This window comes from Bufo gargarizans, chromosome 3 (assembly GCF_014858855.1).
Source record: "Bufo gargarizans isolate SCDJY-AF-19 chromosome 3, ASM1485885v1, whole genome shotgun sequence".
NCBI lineage: Eukaryota > Metazoa > Chordata > Amphibia > Anura > Bufonidae > Bufo > Bufo gargarizans.
The window spans coordinates 160001539-160022403 of NC_058082.1; the positions used below are offsets into that span (position 1 = coordinate 160001539).

The 20865-nt window shown below is 38.8% G+C and overlaps 1 long non-coding RNA gene across 1 annotated transcript; it reads left to right on the forward strand.

Moving 5' to 3' along the window:
* The first annotated feature begins 345 nt into the window (after window positions 1-345).
* LOC122931022 lies at window positions 346-18702 on the forward strand. Its single transcript, XR_006388200.1, has 3 exons — window positions 346-550; window positions 17481-17699; window positions 18571-18702. It is a non-coding gene; the product is annotated as an uncharacterized LOC122931022 (long non-coding RNA).
* Window positions 18703-20865: the final 2163 nt, after the last annotated feature.

Below are 20865 nucleotides of genomic sequence, written 5' to 3' on the forward strand. Positions count from 1 at the left end.
AATCAGTTATTTGTTCTACAATATCAGCCAAAATCTGTGTACGTCTGTTTATAATCACATGGATTAGGCTGATTGACTGTGTTTTGAGGAAGGTGTCCCATTCTCTTTTAAAAGTGTCATTCATTAGATCTGAAGCTGGAGTTTTGGTTAATATTAACCCTTTGGGAACAAGACCACTCTGAATATATTGGTTGAGTGCTCTTATTTCCCATTTATTTCGCAATTGTTTTTGAACTAATTTTTCTAGCTTGCCAAATGTATCATCAACATTCCTTGTGGAATCATCGTGGTTCTCCACCGATGTATCAAAATTGTAACTATCAATTGTCTTGCAGAAGTTTGAAAACCCCGCCTGGAAACACCTGACCGCCCAGTAAACCACGTGGGACGCCACCTAGGTCCTGGAAGGTCAAAGCGGTAATACAAACACCACCGCCTACAACAAATATCCGGGGAACTTCATCACACAGCCGACTCACAGGTCCTGACAGCTCAAAGCAGAGCGTTCCATCAGCTAACCTGACACACAAGTGGATCAGCTACGGGAGCGGTAAAGTACCGTATATATTTTGGATTTATTGACACTTTGTGATTTGTCAAATACAACTGTTTCAGGACTATAGAACCTGCGATTCATCAGCTACAGCTGTCTCTGAACTAGAGAACGTGCAGCCAATTGCTAACAACCTTTGGAAATACATCAGCACCTATACAGTATTCAGAGACCCTTAGTGTTGTTGGTATATAGGTCCACAGTCTATGATCTCATTAGTGCGATCTTATTAGTGCGGTGCATAATTTTACCACAGTTTTATTATATTGTGTTCAATTAATGTTGTGTTTTATTAATTTTATGAAATGTTCTATGTGTAATATCGTAATGTGGTGATATTCAAGCCTATAAAATCTATGTGGATTACTTATATCGTGTGTTTTGCCTAATATTTGAGTGACCCCCAACCCCCACTTTACAATTACTTCTTTACACCAGCATTTGAGAGTGCTGTGGGGAGTGCACCTTTCCAGAAGTGGATCAGTGAGAGAGCCACCATTTCTCTTTCCATTTTTTAAAACAAGAATATATAGCAATATAGTGAATATTCGGGAAAAAAACGAATGTAGAACAATTTTGCTAATATAGTGCTATAAACTTTTTTTTTTTTATAGATCTGAACTTCAGATGAGAAAAAAATTAAAACTTTTACTAAATTACAACCAACTGGGGGGAGTCTGGTGCACTGGAGGCGTTATATCGATGATATTATATTCATCTGGCAAGATACAGAAGAGTCATTACACACTTTCCTGGAAAATATTAACAAAAATAATCTAAACTTACGTTTCTCAACAAACACAACCAAAACACAGATAGAATTTCTAGATCTACTCATTCAAGTAAAAAAACATTGACTAATTTGCAGTACCTATCAGAAACCCGTAATGAAAAACAGTCATATACTTATTTCCAGTTGTCACCTTCCACAATGGCTAACCAACATACCAACAAGCCAGTTCAGGAGATTAAAAAGAAATTGCACAGATAATTCAAAATTCAAGGAAGAAGCCACACAGATGAAACAAAAATTCTTAGAAAAAATGTATCCTGACAGACTAATAGAGAAATCAATGGATAAGGTAAAAGGAATGGAAAGACAGGAATTCTTCAAAGATAAAGAAAAAAATCACACAGCATAGTGAAGAAACAAGACTGATTCTCCAACATAAAACCATTGCAAAAATTATTAATAAACATTGGCACCATCTATTTAATGACAAAACCATTGGTCCACTCCTAAATACCACACCATCAATTGTATATACCAAGACCCCCCAATTTAGGACTCAAAATAGCCCCCACAATAAAACATCAGACAAAATGAACACCCAATAATTGTCTTTCACTAAAAGGCTTCTTCCGATGTGGCAGTTGTAGTAATTGTAAGACCACAAGCTTCCAGAAAAAAACAATTTATTTAAACTTCTAATTGAAGACTGCTTAACATGTACCACAACCAATGTCATCTATATGTTGGAGTGTCCGTGTCATAAACAATATATAGGCAGAACCAAAAGACAAATGAAAACAAGAATAGCGGAACACATTGCCAACATCAAAAAACGATAGGAACAACACACCGTATCTAAACACTATAAAGATTACCACAACAGTAACCCATTGACACTAATATTCACAGTTCTCAAAAAAAATTATAAACCATGGAGGGGAGGGAACTATATAGACAACATGTCCAGAGCAGAATCAAAACGAATATATGAATTCAATACCATATCCCCTGCAGGTCTCAATGCAGAACTTGAAATTTTTGTATTCCTATAGATGATGGGGGTGCCTCCTGGGGACAGGGAGATAGAGGTCTGGCTGTTTACCATCACCTCTATCTCCTCTCCCCAACAGGCCCCTCCCCCTATACATCCTCTTATCAATTCACAAAAGCAATACTTCGCAGATAGCCAGCTCCTCCACTACCAATGTCAGATATACATTATTCTATTTATATACACACAACCATAAAATAAGAATAGTAATCAAGAACACCAGGACAAACCATATAACATGAATTTAATTTACTTAAAAACAAATAAGACACTTAGACTATAGTGATAAAGACAAAAACATAACAAACACATTCAAACCGCACAAGAACTGCAAGCAAATCTGATAGTTTTTTTCACCTCATAGAACATAAGTCCTAGTGCTTCACATACTAAAAGTCTCCACATCATAACTATTTCTCAAAAGAATATACTCTTGAGGAAGAATAAATACACCAAGCTAGCTGTGATTAACAACATAAGCTTTAAGGAGACGATTAGCCAGTCACAAAGTTTCTTGTTTTTAATATATCAACATCTTTTATAATTCTTTACATTAAAGTATATCATTTTTTTTTATTCCTTTTTTATAATATTTCTTTTTTATAAAATTCCTTTTTTATAAAATTTCTTTTTTTTAAATAAAATTTCTTTTTTTTAAATAAAATTCCTATTTATTTCTAAAAAGCTAAATGTCTCACTACTGTATTTATTGTATCTCACACCCAATGGGCTATCAATAAACCCTGACTACCAACATTAGCTTCCGGACACCTTGAAATGAAACCTGAAGGAGGACCAATCACAAGTCCCGGATCAAGTGACGCATCGCACCGCCCAAGTCACTTGGGACATCACGTGATACAAGCAAGTGACCACGTGGGACGCCACGTAAGGTCCTTGCAGAAAAAATTTAAGACCAAAGCGGCAGGGAGCAGTAACATACACTAACTTTATTATATAAGATAATATTGTATGGAAGATATTCTCAAAGAACCCTGAATACAACACAAGGGGTAAATTATATTACATAAACTTTTTCCACAAAGTGAAAGCTGAAAGAGGAATAATCTGCAAACATAGCATAATCTGTGTAAATTATGTGTTTATTTGTATTTTGATACAGTAAAGATTTATCTTAAGAGTAAATACATAACATAATGATCAGATAAATTATGAGATCAAGTCAGGTGTAGAAGAGAAAGAAGAGAGGGGTAGGGGAGATATAGGGAAATGAGGGTGGGGTGAAGACTAGCAATTCAATGTTCAGCTACAGTCCAGACATTTCGGTTTAATGTCCCAAAACATTATAAAAGAGTGAAGATGACATCCTTTTCCACTAAGTGCAGCCATTTCTTCCAAATCTTGAAGAATTTCTCAGGTTTGTGGACAGAGTTCTATCTCTTTTTTTCAAATGCATATACTTTGGTGAATTTGGTGAACCATTCACCTAGGGTAGGTGGGTTTTTCTAAAGCCACCGTCTAGGAATCAGTATCTTTGCAGCGTTTAGGATTAACGTGAATAAATCTGATTTTAAACATTGTTGATGGGTATTATAAATATTGAATAAAACCATGTTGATAGACAGTTTGACATCAGATCCAAGTATAATTTTACAAATGCCCTCCCAGAACGAGGAGAGAATTGGGCATGAAAACCAAAAGCTGTGCATAATTTCCTGTGCCTTGTCCGCATCTCCAGCATAAATCAGAGATCTCCGGATTGTATCTGTGAAGTAGTACCGGGGTCTTGTACCAACGGGCTGTAATTTTATATTGTAACTCTTGATAATTATATGCCGGAGAATTGGAGAAAGCATTTTTATTTTATTTTTTATATTTATTTATTGTTTTCTTCATATAAAACAGAGAAACAGAAGAGGCAAGAAAACCCCAGAAGCACAAGGACTAGACATTGCAAATATAAAAATATACACCCACATGTAGTACATAATTGCAATAGGCAATGACAGTTCTAACCTTATCTAAATTGCTTTCATTTCACAAATAGAAAAAAGAAAATACAGAAAAAAGAAACCATATACCCCCCCCCCCTCCCCTCCACCCTCGGTTGTCTTGGGAGTGTCCATAAGGCGATTTATTTCCAGTAATCTCTTTTCAGGACTTTGTATCATCCCCTTTCCCTCCTACTTAATTTTTTGCACTCATTCTTACACCTCTTTCCACCTGACAGGCATACTCATATCTCTGCACCCTCTCGCATAAATTTTTCCACTCTGCGACACTTGTTGGTCTGTCCGCTCCCCACCAGCATTAATCCTTTTAATCCTTTTTCCCATTTCCTTTCACTTTCTTTGTCCACCCGATTTTCCTAAAATCTCCCAATACTGCTATAGTAATCTCCAATGGGGCGTAACACCCCGTTACTCTAGTGAGGTCCTGGAAAACTTGGGTCCAATAATCCTGCACAATGGGGCAGTACCAGATCAGATGAATAAAATCCGCATTCTCCTCTCTACACTTCCAACATTTTGCGTCCCTTGTTTTGTACATCTTACTCAATGCCCAGGGGGTTATATAAGTCCAGTGGAGGATAAAAAAACTCTGTCAATCGGAAACTGGAGAAAGCATTTTTTTCTTTTTTTGAAACATGAAATTTTATTGAAATTTTTTCAAGCAATTGAAAGTAATGATATCAGTACAAATCAAGCATTGATTACATACATAGTCATAGTTTAAGGGGTAGAGTAAAAGGGGAAGGGGGAGAGAGAGGGGAGGGAGGGGGGAGGAGGGACATAGGATAATAATAATACAGAGTGCACGGACCAAATATACTGACAGTATCCGTTGTGACAAATAGATTTCAACATAAGAGGTCAGTGTTTCTGTTGAAGAAATTACAATAACGTAGTATAACGTAAAATAACGTAAACTGGTACATTAATGTGGATATTTCCAGGTAATCATTATATCTTGAGTTTGACCTTTATAAAGTAATGCAAGCAGGTTGTGAAATATTGTTGCGAGCCAGCTAGAGCCTAGTTATAAGGCTAGGGAACTTACTAAATTAGAATTGGTGTGAAAATTACTCTTCAACCACGCACCCCATTGATGATAGAATTTCCCTTTTCTAAAGAGAGCTGAAGCAGCGGCTCCTTCATACCAACAGTTATCTTCGATCATTTTAATAATGTCAAGATTACTAGGGATCTGGTTAGATTTCCAATGTGAGGCAATAAGATGACGTGTTGCAATGCATATATGTCCGAATATAGTTCTGAACTCTAAGGGAATTGTCTCAATACCTATAAAAAGAAGTGCCAGTTGTGGAGAGGGTACAATTGAGAGATGGCAAACCTTAGCAAAAACATTAAATGATCTCTGCCAGAGGGAATTGATCAGGGGGCAATCCCACCAGCAATGGAGGAAGGATCCTTGTGGGTGCCCACATTTCCAGCAAGCCGAGGGTGTATCTGGGAATATTCTATTTAGTTTCATCGGATGATAATACCATCTATATAGAATTTTCCTAGATGTGTCTAGGTGAGAGATACATCTTGACATGTAAAATACTGCATCAAATGCAGATGACCACTGTTCTATAGGTATGTCGATGGAAAGGTCTTTAGACCATTTGGACTTGATTATTTGTAAGGGATCTTCTAATGGAGTAATAAGAACCTTATATGATTTAGATATCCCTTTATTGTTAACGTTATGGTTTAAAATCCAATCAGTGAAAGGAATTGAGGCTAGAGTGTTGTTGTTGCGTCTGAGGGGTTGTGTAAAAAGTGTATTAGCAATGGCGTGTCTGATTTGGAGATATTTATAAAAATCTCTTGAGGAGAGATCATAACACTGTGAGATATCCGAAAAGGGTTTAAGAACATTATTTGTGAGGAGATCGTTAATAGAACATAAACCTTTCTTTTTCCAGGTTGAAATGTCTAAATCTGGGATATAAGGTTCTAGAATCGAGATGCTGTAATCTTGAAGGGGTATAGTAAATAAGTGACGTTTGTTGGCCACAACGTCCCAGGCGTTAAAGATGGCTTTAATGGTGGCCAAGTTATTGTTCGGGATGAACTTAAAAATAGACATGGCTATGAGGAGATCTTTTAAGGAGTATTTCCCAAGAGAGTGTTTTTCTATGCGAGACCATTCTTTTTGCTGATCATTGTGCCATAGATGTTTTAATTGTTCTAGGATTGTAGCTCTATAGTATTGTATGATTGAGGGACAGTTTAAACCACCATCTTTTTTAGGAAGATATAATATATCCGCTTTTATTCTGTGATATTTGCCTCCCCAAATAAAATGTAGGAGACATTGTTGCAAAGCCTTGAGATATTTGATAGGTATTGGGATAGGTAAGTTTCTGAAGTAGTATAAGATTTTAGGCAAGATACTCATTTTAATAACAGCGATTTTGCCCAACCAAGAAATGCCTTGTATTTTAAAACTAGACAATTTGGACTTAATGTCCTGGAATAAGGGAATATAGTTAAGGGCAAACGTTTCACTTGGGGTAGCTGTTAGGTTGATTCCTAGATAGGGAATTGATTGTTTAGCCCAGTCAAATTGAAAGGCTAGTTTTAGAGATTTGACAGTTTTTTCTGGAATACCTAAATTTAGGATTTGGGATTTTGTAGTGTTAATTTTATAGTAAGAAGCCTTCGTAAAAGACGAAAGTATATCGCAAGTGTGAGTAAGAGAAGTGGCTGGGTTGGACAGTAAAAGAAGGACGTCATCTGCAAATAAACCTATGCGGTGGTCTTTCCCTGAAATTGAGATACCTGTAATGTGGGGGGATGATCTGATGTGAGTAGCGAGTGGTTCCATTATTAGAGCAAAAATTAATGGAGATAGGGGACAGCCCTGTCTAGTGCCGTTTGAGATGGGAAAAAGGTGGGATTTGAAACCAGAGGAATAAACAAAAGCCTGGGGGGATGAGTATAGGTTTAAAATCCCAGTTAATAAGGGGCCGTTGAAACCAAATTTTTTCAGAACAGAGCTAAGAAAACCCCAATGAACCCTATCGAACGCCTTCTCCGCATCCAACGAGAGGAGCATGGAAGGCGTCCGACGGGTATAGGCGATTTCGATTAGATCTAAAAAATGTCTCGTCCCATCTGACGTTTGTCGATGTTTGACAAAACCTACTTGGTCGGAATCTATTAGACTAGGTAGGATGTCTGCCAGACGATTAGCTAAGATTTTGGAGAATAATTTTAGATCGGTGTTTAGAAGGGAAATCGGTCTAAAATTAGCTGGTGTATTGGGAGCTTTTCCAGGTTTAGGTAAGGTGATTATTATTGCTTGAAGCATTTCTGTGGGAATACCTTTATCATGCATCATATGCTGAAAGCAAGACAATAAGTGGGGAGTTAAGATATGAGAAAAGGATTTGTAATATTCATTTATAAAGCCGTCTGGACCTGGGGATTTATTAATCTTAAGACTAGAAATTGTATCAAGTATTTCTTGTGAGGAGATAGGTTTGTTTAGAAGGGAGAGTTGAGCTGGGGATAAAAGGGGGAGTGATAAGTTATTCAAAAAGGAATTAATATCTTCTATAGACGGCTGGTGAGAGTTTGGGTCATATTTTAGGTTATAAAGGGAGTGATAATATTTGGCAAATTCTTCAGTAATTTTAAGGGGGTTTATTATTTTGCTCTTATTAGTAGACCATAAGAAGGGGATTCGAGTGTTAGCTGCTTTATTTTTGAGTTTATTGGCTAACATCTTGGATGCTCTGTTACCTTGTCTGTAAAATTGTGCCTTGGATTGTCTAAGATGTCTTTCAAAATTATTTTGCATTAAAAGATAAATTTCGTGTCTAATGCTTGTAATTTTCTGAGATATATGAGGGGTAGGGGATTTTTGGTTTCCTAATTCCAAGGATCTAAGTTTTTTGTGTAATTCCTCTAATTTGAGCATTCTGTTCTTTTTTTCCTCTGAGGAATATTTAATGAAGAGGCCTCTTATTACCGCTTTGTGAGCGCACCATAGTGTTGTTGGAGTGACCTCGGTGCTATCATTGAGTTGGAAGTATTCAGTTAGTGCCTTTGATATTAATTCTTTGTAGTGATTATTTGATAATAGAAGGTTGTTTAACCTCCATGGAGAAGAATGTTTGAGATTAAAGGTTTCTTGAATGGAAATAGTAATAGGGGCGTGGTCAGACCAAGTAATCAGGCCTATCTTGGAGTCCACTACTTTTTGAAGCAACCATTTGTCTACCAAAAAGAAGTCTATTCGTGAGTATGAGTTATGTGGATTGGAAAAAAAGGAATAATCTGTTTCAGAGGCATGAAGTGACCTCCAAGCATCGAACAGCTCTTCCTTGTGGCATAAATCTTTAAGTTTATAGTTATCTTTTTTACTTACAGGAGATGATTTGTCAATACGAGGGTCCATTACCAGATTAAAATCTCCACAGATGATAGTAGAACCTTTCCTTTGGGATGAGATAGACTCCAAGATAGACCTAATAAAACTTAAAGTTCTAGAGTTAGGGGCATATAAAGACACTATAGTATACGGAGAGTTATTGATTAAACAAATAACAATAATAAATCTGCCCATAGGATCTATATCTAAAGATAAAGTTTGAAAAGCGATAGATTTTTTTATAGCTATTAGAACACCTTTTTTCTTATCAATAGCATGCGAAAAGAGAATAGTGGGAAAGTCCTTATGCTTGACTCTAAAACTATCTGCTTCATTTAAGTGCGTTTCTTGAACGCAGAGTACATCACAACCCAGTCTGTGGGCTTCTTTCCATAAAAAGGCGCGTTTGACTGGGCTATTAAGGCCTTTAACATTTAAGGAGGCAATTTGTAGAACCATAGTGCGTTAAAGGAAAGAAGTACGCAGAGGGGGATATAATGTAAGGTATACCTGCAATGATGGAATATTCCATAAATTACCAATGTACCATAAACAAGTAGTTATTGAAAAAACATTGAAATAAAATAACACAAAAAACACGTAAGTGAGATAATAAAGTCCGGTTCTATGTGAACCAACGCGACCCCAGGTCGCAAACATAACTTGGGAGGTGGTGGTGAAAATTAAGGAGGTAATCTACTCCTAACAATCTCACAACAGTCTGATACTGTTTGGGTCAGGTTAAGAGTAAAACAACCATATAGGTACTAGCCAATGTTGGAGTAGTTGTTTATCTAGGGGACGTATTGGTTTTAGGAGAACCTACTACTGTCCATTCCTGGGCAAGTGTATGGTGCTTTTTCTTTGGAGGGCTTTTCGGTTCTTCTTGATCGTTAGTGAGAGCATTCTTTGTTAGGAAGTTCATAGCTTCTTTAGGAGATGTTAACACTGCAGTGCGTCCATTATAGTGAACTAGAAGCTTGACTGGAAAGCCCCACTTGTAGAGGATTTTTTGCTCTCTTAAAACTTGTGTGATTTTAATAAATTCCCTGCGTCTGGCAAGAGTAGCAGGTGAAAGATCCGTGAAAAGTGAAATTTCTCGGAACCGTTCAGGAAGATCTGGTTTTTTGGCTGCGGCTTTAAGGATCGAATCTTTGATGTGGTAATAATGAATCCTTGCTATAGTATCCCTAGGCAGGGAAGCTGGAATAGATTTAGGTTTAGGGAGTCTGTGGACTCCATCTATTAGTAGATCTGTATTTGAAGCTTGAGGTAGCAGAGCTGAAAAGAGATCAATCAAGTAGTCCTGCAATTGGTCATCTTGCACTGTTTCTGGAATATTCCTGAAACGAATGTTGTTCCTTCTGGATCTGTCCTCAATGTCTGCCAGTTTTAGCTTGATAGCAGCTATATCATCTTCAGCAGAGTTATGAGCGTCCACTAGGCAATTATGAGCATTCGTAAACTCCTCCATTTTCTCTTCTAAATGGGCTGTGCGGTCACCTATAGCAGTGATGTCAGCTTTTAGTGAAGAGAGAGCTGTCTTCAGGTCATTGTTAAATGAGGACTTTAGGTCAGACAAAAGCTCTTTCATGGCCTCAAAAGTTATAGGATCCGCATTCTGAGCTTTCCCTACACCCGTGACTTCTGGGTGTACAGGGGATAAAGAAGAGGAGAATGACTTGCCTTGTGCTTTGTCTGATGAGCAGGACGGTGAGCTGTTAGCCGGCGAGCTGTGAACAGAGCCAAAAGCAGGAACTGCTTCTTCATGCCTAGGAGATGAGGGATCCCGCGCGCCGGCGCCATTTTGGAGAGATGCCGGGCTGAAGAAGCTGGTGAGTTTAGCTGGGGTTCCCGGTCTCCTTTTGCCCCTCGGCATCTTTAGCATGACGGGTCAGTCCCCTGGATGTTAGAGGAGAAGTTAGGCTAGAAATCGCTTTTGAAAAAAGTTCCTTTGGGCCGCTTTTAGACTGTGAGTAGCGGAGCTACAGAGACATGCGTCCGCTCTGGTGCGCTCCAAGCCACGCCCCCCAGCATTTTTGATGGCTAAAAGTTTTTGTGACTCAGTGAGCTTATGTTGAAGTTCCTTATTCCATTTAGAACAAAACACTGGTTCCTGTAATGGGGAATTTATTAGCTTGAAGCATTTTGACAATATGTGGGGCGCCGGGACTTTAAAATGAATTATTTTGTACCACCATTCGTTTTCACATGATGGCTGGATAGGGATTTCAAAATTTTCAAGCAGCTGGACCAAACTATTGTATTCTTTATCGGCAATGTATAGTGAGGCGATGAGTCTACCTAAATCTATTCTGCTAATGGGTCTCCCTTTAAACCAGAGAGCTTTTAGAGGGATATCATCTCCCGTCGGGCCTGATTTCAGCTTCTTCAGCCAATATGACCAATCCTTAGGGATTATACATATAGCTGGCGATTCCCTAATTAACTCCGGAAGAAAATGAAGAGAAGAGTTTAAGGTGTGCCATTTTCTTACTGTTTCCTTGGTCAGTGGATTTTTAATTACCTTAAGTCTCTTTTGTAATGATGTAGATTTCCAGAGAAGAGCCGTTAAACTAGTGTCTACTAGATCTTCTTTTTCTACTACAACCCACTTCTTTCTGATTGGTTGTATAAAACATTCAAAAGTTCTAGTCAGATATGCTGCCTTATAATATTTCTCTATGTCTGGCAAGCTGGTACCTCCACGGTCTTTGGGGCGAGTTATGAGGTCGTATGAAAGTCTACTTTGCTTGCCCTTCCATATAAATTTGGATATTATCTTTCTATATTTGGTTAAAAAATCTCTGGGAATGTTTATGGGTATAGTTTGGATCAGATACAAGATTTTTGGGGCAATGTTCATTTTAATAAGATTGATTCTCCCGAGCCAGGAGAGCCAAAGGTCCTCCCAATCCTTGAGTTTCTCCTCTATTGTTTTTAATATTTTAGGGAAATTGAATTTATATAGTTCCGACAAGTTACTACTCATGTTAACCCTTAAATATTTATTTTTTTTTTAGCTGGTTTCAGAGCCCTTAGTGATGATACCTCTGCCCAGGATCTGGTACCTAAACTCACATTATAGATCTCTGATTTAGTGAGATTAATTTTAAAGTCAGAAACTTCATTGAATTTAGTAAATTCTTCAATCAGATGAGGAAGTGAGGATTTGGGATTGGTGATTATGAATAGGGCGTCGTCAGCATAGGCCGCAACTTTATGCTCTTCGGTGCCCGTAAACAACCCGCTAATATCTCCATTTGCTCTTATTTTGGCAAAGAAGGGTTCAAGGGATAAAATAAATAACAGTGGGGACAAAGGACAACCTTGTCTTGTTCCATTTTTGATGTGAAAGGCATCTGATAACGTACAATTAACCTTTATTCTGGCTCTGGGAGTTGTATAAAGAGCCATGATTTTGTTAATAAAGCCATCCGTAAACTCAAGTTTCTGCAACACCTCCTTTAGATAGAACCAGTTTAGGCGGTCAAAAGCCTTTTCTGCGTCGGAGGCGACCAGAACTACCGGCACCCTTTTGACCTTAGCATACTGCATCAGATGTATCACTTTAATTGTATTATCTTTGGCCTCGCGGCCAGGTACAAATCCAACCTGGTCGCCTCTGACTAGAGAACTTATTAAAGGGCTAATTCTATTCGCTAGGAGGGCCGCGTACAGCTTCAAGTCCACATTCAACAATGAAATTGGCCGAGAGTTGGTACAGTTTGTCAGATCCTTTCCTTCCTTAGGAAGTACTGTGATGTGTGCGAGGAGTGATTCCTTTCTTACGCCATCTACTTTACCTATTGAGCTAAAATATTCCACTAAGTGTAGGGCCAGTGTTTCTTTAAATTTTTTATAATAGCTGGCTGTCAACCCATCTGGGCCAGGGCTCTTGCCCACTTTAAGGCTATTTATGGCTTTAAGAACTTCCTCTAAGGAAAAGGGGGCCTCTAATCTCTCTTGTTGGGACAGTGACAGATTTGGAATCGAAACATCCTCAAGATACTTTTTAACTTTATTTTGGGTGGACGTTATAATTTCCTGTGAGTCTAAAGTATGTAGATTATAAAATTTTTCATAGAACTCTCTGAATACAGAGGCAATTCCCTTCGAGTCCTGGGTCGTTTTATTTGAGCTGTTCTTAATTTTGGCTATATTATTCTTGACCCTTTGTTTTTGTACAAGGCGGGCCAGTTCTTTTCCACATTTGTTGGCATAAAGGTATTGATTGTATTTGGCCATATAAATCTATCTTTGGTACGAGTGGTCTAGAATATTTTTGACTTTGACTCTTAACTTTCTGAGTTCCGTTTCTATTTTTGGGTCTAGGGAGATTTTATGGGACTTTTCCAAAGTCCGTATTTTATCTAGCAATGTCTCCACTTCCTTGCATCTCGCTCTCTTTTCTTTTGCTCCAATTTGGATTAGTAGGCCCCTGACAACCACCTTATGTGTTTCCCAGATTATTGAACTAGGGATGCCTTCAGTCTTATTTTCTCTGAAGAAAGATTCCAGTTCAGAGGAAATAAACTTCAAATTATTATCATTATTTAACAGACTCTCATTTAAACATAGCATAATCTGCCAGTGCAGACATAATTAAAGCACACTCTATACACCACAAGTGCTTATACCCCAATACTATGTAAACAACCTGTTTTACCTACCCAATTTCTAACAGAGCACATTATTTTACTTGAACTACATTTTTTGGTTCCTGAAGAACTAACCTTGGTATATTTATGTACCATATGAACTCAGTCAACCTACAGTGCTCTTTTATATGAATCCAGTTTGCACAGATCACTTTATATGTACTCAGCTTACACACAGCACCTTATGTATTCAGCCATATTGTGATAATTGGATGATAGAAATATCAACCTTTGTGTACCCAGCTTAGCAGTGCAACTCAAAATATATATATACTCAGCCTGCACACAGCACTTCATGTATTCAGCCTTAGGCCTCTTTCACACTACCGTTTTTTTTTTCCGTTTTGCGGTCCGTTTTTTGCGTTCCGTATACGGTCCGTATACGGAACCATTCATTTCAATGGTTCCGCAAAAAAAACGGAATGTGTTCCGTATGCATTCCGTTTCCGTATTTCCGTTTTTCCGTTCCGTTGAAAGATAGAACATGTCCTATATTTGGCCGCAAATCACGGTCCGCGGCTCCATTCAAGTCAATGGGTCCGCAAAAAAAACGGGACACATACGGAAATGCATCCGTATGTCTTCCGTTTCCGTTCCGTTTTTTCTGAACCATCTATTGAAAATGTTATGCCCAGCCCAATTTTTTCTATGTAATTACTGTATACTGTATATGCCATACGGAAAAACGGAACGGAACAACGGAACGGAAACGGAACCACAACGGAAGCAAAAAAAACGGAACAACGGATCCGTGAAAAACGGACCGCAAAACACTGAAATGGACATACTGTAGTGTGAAAGAGGCCTAAGTGTGATAATTTAGGTGCTATAAACATTAATTCCTGTGTACCTGGCTAACCTATACAGACCAGTTATATGTACCCAGCTTGCATACAGCACTTTATGTATTCAGCTTGCACATAGCACTTTATACATTACGCAAAATCAGCATATCAATCCGAATAATAATAGACATATGTATTTAGCTTGCACATAGCACCTTATGTACCAAGCTTGCACATAGCACTTCCTATACTGAGCTCGCACGTAACACTTTGTATATCCAGCATATACGGGATACCTTATGTACTTAGCTTATACAGAACACTCATCGTTTAATCTATATTAGCACTTCACAAATCCAACATTGTGAATACCATTATATCCCACCAAAGGATTACATACACATACAGAATACTATTCATCCATAATTACACAACATACTACATTGAATATCCTCAAGACATCTCAATTCTTATTAATATAGAAGATCTTTCCCGTTTTTACTTTTACTTGTGCAAATAACATTTTTATTATTACAACCAAAGATACTCATTTATTCCATTGTTTCACCATATGAGAGTGTGCCATCACATTTTTATATACCAAACTATTAGACAAAGAAGATTATAGCACTATATTAGCTAAATTGCTCTATATTAGTTTTTTCCAAAATATTTTCTATATTGCTATATATTAATTTTTTTGAATATTCATAATATTCTAAAACAAGAATATATAGCAAATTATAATATTACAAAAAATTCTTATTATAAAAATTTGCATTACGAAAATTCGCAATCAACACTACTCTTAAAGTCAAAGATATTGCAGCCTTCTCATTGGCCCACAAGCTAGAAGCAGGGAGGGATCATGTGTACTGATTAAAAAATATATATATTCGCTATATTCGCTATATTGCTATATATTCTTGTTTTAGAATATTACGAATATCCTAAAAAACAAATATATAGCACTATATCGATAATATTAGTTTTTTAGAATATTCGTCTTTTTTTCCATCTGAAGTCATGATTCCTCCCTGCTTAACTTAATTGCGAATTTTCGTAATATTATAATTTGCTATATTGCTATATATTCTTGTTTTAGAATATTACGAATATTCTAAAAAAGAATATATAGCAATATAGCGAATATTCAAAAAAAACGGATATAGAGCAATTTAGCTAATATAGTGCTATAATATTCTGTCTAATAGTTGGAATTTATTCTCATCTGAAGTTCAGATTGGAAAAAAAATTACAACTATTAAAAAAAGATTATAGCACTATATTAGCTAAATTGTTCTACATTCGTTTTTTTTCCAAATATTTGCTATATTGGTATATATTCTTGTTTTAGAATATTAAGAATATTCTAAAAAACTAATATATTCATTTTTTAGAATAGTCGTCTTTTTTTTTAAAATCTCTACAGTTGTTCCACTTTGGCATACTCCTCCCGGACAAGCGTCCCCGTCACCATGGGAATGCCTGGGGGTTAGAATATACCATCCGATCTGAGTTTTCACGATCTCATTGATTCTCATTACAAAAATTCACATTACAAAAATTCGCATTACGAAAATTTGCAATCAACCTGTTGCCACTGCCACCAATGCTTTTAATACTGGGGAGGGAGGGGGGCACTGGCCACCAATGCTTTTAATACTGGGGAGGGAGGGAGGGGGGTGCACTGGCCACCAATGCTTTTAATACTGGGGAGGGAGGGAGGGGGGCCGCACCGGCCACCAATGCTTTTAATACTGGGGAGGGATGGGGGTCTGGCCCCTGCTGCCTGGCAGCACCGATCAGGGGGCTGAGAGCCGCACAATTAACCCCTCAGGTGCGGCAACTGAGGGGTTAATTGTGCAGATCACAGCCCCCTGTAAGACATCAGGTGGTGCCAGGCAGCACGGGGCAGTTATGTACACAGTTCTTAGTATATTCTAACTTGAAGCGTCCCCATCACTATGGGAACGCCTCTGTGTTAGAATATACTGTCGGATCTGAGTTTTCACGATCTAACTCAAATCCGATGGTATATTCTAACATAGAGGCGTTCCCATGGTGATGGGGACACTTCAAGTTAAAATATACCATCGGATTGGAGAAAACTCAGATCCGATGATATATTAATAGGGACTCCTGACTTTACATTGAAAGTCAATGGGGGACGGATCCGTTTACAATTTCACCAATATTGTGTCAATGTAAATGGATCCATCCCCATTGACTTAAATTGTAAGTCAGGACGGATCCGTTCGGCTCCGCACCGCCAGGCGGACACCAAAACGCTGCAAGCAGCGTTTTGGTGTCCGCCACCCCGATCGTAATGGGGGTGGAACGGAGCCAAACTGATGCATTCTAAACGGATCCGCATCAGTTCAGAATGCATTGGGGCTAAACTGATCCGTTTGGGGACGCTTGTGAGAGCCTTGAAACGGATCTCACAGGCGGACCCTGAAACGCAAGTGTGAAAGTAGCCTTAGACTATTGTGTTCTGATCCATCACATAAAATTCAGATTAACAAAACCTTTTACAGAAGGGTGTAATGTACCAAAATAAGCAAAAAGTCAAGGGGGTGAATACATTTGAAAGGTACTGTATACACAGTAATGCAAATAAATATTTCATCCCTTTACAACTGATTAATTAGTACCTGGTGGTACACGCCCCAAATTAACTAAATTACATCCAACATCTCTACCTAGCTGTGGTTGTATTGTATATATATATATATATATATTTAAACACACAGCACGATTGAGATTTCAGATGTAACCAGCTGATTTCGTACAAGTGACGGACTGAACCATCACTGGGTCTGCAGTGGCTAGCCTCCTTCCTACGGGCTATGGACCCAGGACTATGGAGACCCCCACTCTGACCTATTTGGGTTAGAGTGAACTATAAACCATGATTTATTGGTTGAGTTTATAGGCCACATCTTTCCTATTCCCCATTGAAGTTGCATGGTGTGAATCCATAAATGCAATAAGGGTTAACTCTGCTTTGAGACTCACAATGAATGTGTTAGTTTATTTGTCCCTTTGTTCTATTATGTTAGTAATGAGATTAAGAAGTAGCCGACTCTGGTGTAGAGAAGTAGATCATCCTATGATACACTCAGGAGATAATCCGATCCCATGGGTCTCCCTATTGTTTCATCAAGACACTGTGGAGGGGATGTCTGTTTGCATGCTGTTCATTTTTTATTGAGTTATGCAGCATAAAGCTGGCAGTCACTGCAATTATATATAGATCCCTCCATATTGGAATTTCTTTATATCTAATGTTGTTAAGATTTCTGAGTTGTTTATCTAAAATCTGAACATTCTGTGATTACAGAAGTTCCTATTCCCTCCATTCGGAGAAGGCGATCGGCGGAGGCCGTGGAAGTGGTGGAGGTTGAGGAGGAAGAGGAGGAGGTGGCCGGACCCTCCCAGCCTATTGAGCCACCCCCACCAGATGTGGGAGAAATTAAAGAGGTGGAAGTGGAAAGTGCTGGACACTCCAGCACCGCCCCATCTCAGGATTTGGAGGCGATCACCAGCCCCCGCCAGGAGGGTAAATACGTGCACATAGCAATATGATTATGTAGCCATAACATGTACATAAACATTAAAAGGGCCAACAATGAGGGGACAACATACACTATAGTAATACAAAAAAAGCACACTGGACAATAACTCTTTAATCTACATTAAAACCATTAACTTAACAAATAAATAATATTAAACTCTATTGAACTATCACTAACTAACAAACAAAATAAAATTATACTGTACTGAAATATCACAAACTAATAAACTATATAATCATCTTAAATATCACTAACTAACGTATTGAGATTTAAATCGTCAATGTGTATAAAGACTTTAAATAAAAAATAAAGGTAAAAAATTGACAAACAGACCTATTTTGTACCGCTGTGTACATATCGACCGTCTTTAAACATATCCTATGACCTAACCCCTCAGGTGAACATCGTAAAAAAAAAAAAAAAAAAAACAATTAAAAAATAATAATAATTTTGTCACCTAACATCACTAAAAGTGCAACACCAAGCTATCAAAAAAGGCATATGCCCCCCAAAATAGTACCAATTTGTCATTTCATTCAGCCAAAAATGAGACCCTACCATTAGACAATCGCCAAATAAAAATAATCATATGGCTCTCAAACTATGGAGACACTAAAACATTAATTGTTTTTAGTTCAACAATGCTTTTATTGTGTAAAACAGAAATAACAAAAAAAACATATTAGATCTTACGCATCTGTAACACCCAGCTCTTTAAAAATATCATACCAATATCATACTTTTATCACAAAAAGGTGTAATAACAAGCGATCAAAAAGTCAGATGCACCACAAAATAAAGGTTTAAAGGTTTAATAAGATTTGCAAATAATGTTCATATTTTTTTTTCCAACAGTACTGAAGACATTGAAGGCCAAAGTGGCAAAAATGCAGAAGGAGCACCTCCAGGATTTGCGTGAAATTCATGAGCTGATGAAGGCCATGGAGGAGAGGCACCGCCAGGCCATGAAGGGGGTGCAGGAGATGCTCCTGCTATTGGAAAAGTTGCCTTAAATTTTTTAATTTTTTTTCTAATAAGTTATATAAATCATTTATGCAGTTATTACGTGTATTTTGGTTTTTGTAATATTGCTCTGTTTTAGTGTAATAGCTCGGCCTAAATCAGCCAGAACTGACAGTAGCCAGCCTGTAAATACATGTCAAATACATATAGGGTCCATTCACACGTCTGTAAAATGGGTCCGGATCTGTTCCGCAATTTAGCGGAACGGTTACAGTACAGACACATTGATTTTCAATTCCAGTAAGCAAAATTAGGCATTCACAGGATAAATTAAGTAAGTGTCGGCCAGTACAGGCCCCAAAAATTAGCCAACAGCCGTTCACCTGGCAGCAAAGAACTTTGTATTCTGTGGCTGTTGGTACATTAGGCATTCACAGGATAAATAAGTAAGGCCCCTTTCACACGGGCGAGTATTCCGCGCGGATGCGATGCGTGAGTTGAACGCATTGCACCCGCACTGAATACCGACCCATTCATTTCTATGGGGATGTTCACATGAGCGGTGATTTTCACGCATCACTTGTGCGTTGAGTGAAAATCGCAGCATGCTCCTCTTTGTGCGCTTTTCACGCAATGCAGGCCCCATAGAAGTGAATGGGGTTGCGTGAAAATCGCAAACATCCGCAAGCAAGTGCGGATGCGGTGCAATTTTTATGCACGGTTGCTAGGTGACGATCGGGATGGAGACCCGATCATTATTATTTTCCCTTATAACATGGTTATAAGGGAAAATAATAGCATTCTGAATACAGAATGCACAGTAAAATAGCGCTGGAGGGGTTAAAAAAAAATAATAAAAAAATTTAACTCACCTTAATCCACTTGCTCGCGCAGCCCGGCATCTCCTTCTGTCTTGATCTTAGCTCTGTGTAGCAACAAGGACCTTTGGTGACGTCACAGTCATCACATGATCTTTTACCATGGTGATGGATCATGTGATGACCGGAGTGACGTCACCACAGGTCCTGTTGCTACACAAAGCTAAGATGAAGACAGAAGGAGATGCCGGCTACGCGAGCAAGTGGACTTTGGGTACCAAACACGCACGATTTTTCTTACGCGAGTGCAAAACGCATTACAATGTTTTGCTCTCTCGCGGAAAAATCGCGGGTGTTCCCACAACGCACCCGCACATTTTCCCACAACGCCTGTCTGAAAGAGGCCTAAGTGTCGGCCAGTACAGGCCCCACAAATTAGACAACAGGCGTTCACCTGACAGCAAAGAACTTTGTATTCCGTGGCTGGAGGTACATTAGCCGGTCACAGGATAAATACGTGTCGGCCACTAGCACAGACCCCAAAAATTAGGCATTCAACGGACATAAAAGGCCTTTTATGCCGCTGTATTTACCTAAGACAGGGACCATGAATTGTTCTGGGTGGTGGCGGATATTTGTGGGCTGTCATGAGGAATTTGAATCAAACATGGTCTACTGGTCACATGTGTTGAATTCCTCTGAGATCCATGCCTCATTCATTTTTAGAAATGTGAGGTAGTCCACACTGTCGTGAGCTAGGCGAGTGCGCTTATCGGTCACGATCCCCCCTGCTGAGCTGAACGTCCTTTCAGACAGGACAATGGACGAGGGGAAGCCAACAGTCCCAAGGCAAATTGTGCCAGCTCTGGCCACAGGTCAAGCCTGCCCACCCAGTAGTCCAGGGGTTCATTGCTTCTCAGAGCGTCGACATCGGCCGTTAACCCGATGTAGTCGGACACCTGTCGGTCTAGGAGTTCCTTGAGGCTGGATCCGGAGGACAGCTGTCGATGGGTCAGCTGAAAGAATGATCTCATATCAGAAGTGACCAACACATCTTCAAACCGCCCTCTTCTTGCAGGCGCTGTTGGATTGGTACCCGCAACTGTTTCTCTGTGAGTGGAAATTCCTCTGCCAGCGCCCGCAAAAGCAGAATGCAGCATTTCTCGAAGCAAGGCCTGGAGGTGCTGCATTCTGACAGCCCTCTGTGATGGTGGTAACATTTCCGCCATTTCTTGTTTGTACCAGGGGTGATTTTTATACGAGGGTCCCTCTTAAAACACTGGAGCATGAAGGCCCCCATTTGCACTAAACTGGAAGCGGTGTGGTGGCCTGGCTCCTGCTTATCATCCAGGATAATGTTGTCCTTGTT